The sequence below is a fragment of the Oryzias latipes genome, chromosome 12, assembly GCF_002234675.1.
Source record: "Oryzias latipes chromosome 12, ASM223467v1".
NCBI classification, from domain to species: domain Eukaryota; kingdom Metazoa; phylum Chordata; class Actinopteri; order Beloniformes; family Adrianichthyidae; genus Oryzias; species Oryzias latipes.
Genome location: NC_019870.2, coordinates 15232347 through 15234605, shown reverse-complemented (window position 1 = coordinate 15234605; position 2259 = coordinate 15232347).

Below are 2259 nucleotides of genomic sequence, written 5' to 3'. Positions count from 1 at the left end.
CCTGAGCCCTTCACTTCCTTCCTCGCAGGTCTCAGTCAGTCAAGCCGAGCCAGCCAGGTTTCACCAAACTAGAGCTGGATTGGATTGCATATTAACAGGCTTCCTGTCCGCTCGGTTGGCTGCAGTCATCTGCTTTCTTTAAGGTCACTATTATTGATGACCAAGCCTGAACCTTCTGCAGGACAACAAAAGTTTCACCACGGAAGAAACTTGCACTATAGAAAAACAAACAAACAAGAAAAAAACTCATTATAATTATCTATATGCACACATGAACAGGGTACTTTTACATGGTGCAAAAATTGACTGTGAAGGTGTTATTTTAATTGGTAATTTACATAAAAAATTGACAAATATATGCAGTCTTTTAGTAACAAAAAAAGATAAATAATTTAATCTGAAATCTATTAAGTTATCCAACTGCATGCAACTTGTGTTAGTAAAAGGTAGAAACAGCTACATTTTAAAATATTTGTAAAATAACAAACAGCTGAGGCAATGGAGGCACAAAAAAGTAGAAAACAGTCCGAATTATTTAAGAAAAACTGGAATAAAATATTTTTCTATTTTGTTTAGGTGTCTAGCTAATTAAAAAACAAAAACAGGATTTTAACAAATGAAATAAGGTCACAATACTAGAATTTATTATGTTATTAAAAATTAAATGTATATTTGTTTAAACTGAGGGTTGAGCTGAGATACTAAGATGCTTTCCGTCACAGGATTTAGACACGCTTTCTTGTTTTTTCGTACATGGAGAGCTCCACCATCTCATCGCCACTGTCCACCCCAACAGCTCCAGTCCTCCCTCCCTTGCCCTCCCTCCCGCTGGCAGCCCTTGATTACTCTCGTCTCCTGAGGGAAGGTTTTAACTCCTCAAAGATAGCAATATCGAGGGCACTCCCGGGCTAGTCACTCCAGATCAGAGCGGGGGGAGGAAATGGCAATAGACATAAATCTAAATATGTAATTCCTCCCATGCTGGTAATCACGATGTCCAGACGATTTGAAATGACAGTTTAACCACTTTGGACTGAGGGACGCTTTGTTCAGATCGTGTTGGAACGTCTGTGGCATGGTTGGGGTGTGTCACCGTGGGTGTAGAGGCCTTCTAGGAGGCCAGTCTTCCATACATACAATGAGAAGGGGGGGCACAGCACTTGCTCCATTCAGTTGAAATGAGTCACAGACCAGACAGGAGCAATCCTGTGAATGACTGACATGCCGGAAGGAAACGCTCTCTCTGCCCGCTATTAGTTTACCTGATTATTAGGAAATCCAGCTTCCTCTTTTAATGGTTGACCATTTCCCCGTTAAAGGCCCACCTGGATTGGAGGCAGAATCGGGCCCTGTGCTGCACTGTGCCACAATTGCATCTATCAATATTAATAAGCCAATCTGCACAAATTATGCTCCTTCCAGCTGGATGCCCCATCCCAGGAAGGGTCAGAAGTACCAGCATGAACGTCAAATTCACCTAAATTGTACACTCAATTTGCATATGCAGAGATTTCTCCAAACGTTCTCTCAATATACCCCCCCCCCCTCCAACATCATCAATGCAAGGCAAAGTGGGGAGGGCATTTTGAATTTACATGCTGATTGCATCCTTGATGAGATCTTGAGGGCTCAGATGCACTCCGCTCTACAGAGGTGATAAAAGGCAAAGGAAAGGAGGAAGATGAGAGGTGTGTAGGTGGGATCAAACCAGATCCGTCCAACCTGAAGTGTTCGGCTTCATCGTCCACCCAAATGCAACCCTCCCCCCTCAGCTGCAGCAGGGACGCGCAGCTCAGGGTGTAATCAAAGGCATCTTAAAGGTAGGAGAGCTCACCAACACGTACAGTGGCTATACAGTATAAAGTAGCAGCAACCGACCAAACGCGGCGCCATTCTCTTCAAAAGGCATGAATAATGTAGTTCTGAAGTGGAGACATGGGATTAAAATAAAGACACAGAATAGGGACACTTGGATGAAGAGGAACTTGAAGATATTGATTTCAGCATGAATAGAAATGAGTTTGTTAGCTGAGCATCACAACTCAAAGCTTACTTGGATTTAAATATTCTATACCTTTAGTTAAAGTTGAAATATTAAGCTATAAAACCCTGCACACATCATCTCCCCTGTGTAAAACAAACAAAAAAAAAGAATACAATATAAACTAGCAAAAATACAGTTGCTTTAGGTTGTTTTCCCGCCCTTTTAAATGAAGAGATTACACACTAAAAGATATCAAATAGTCCTCAACAAACCAG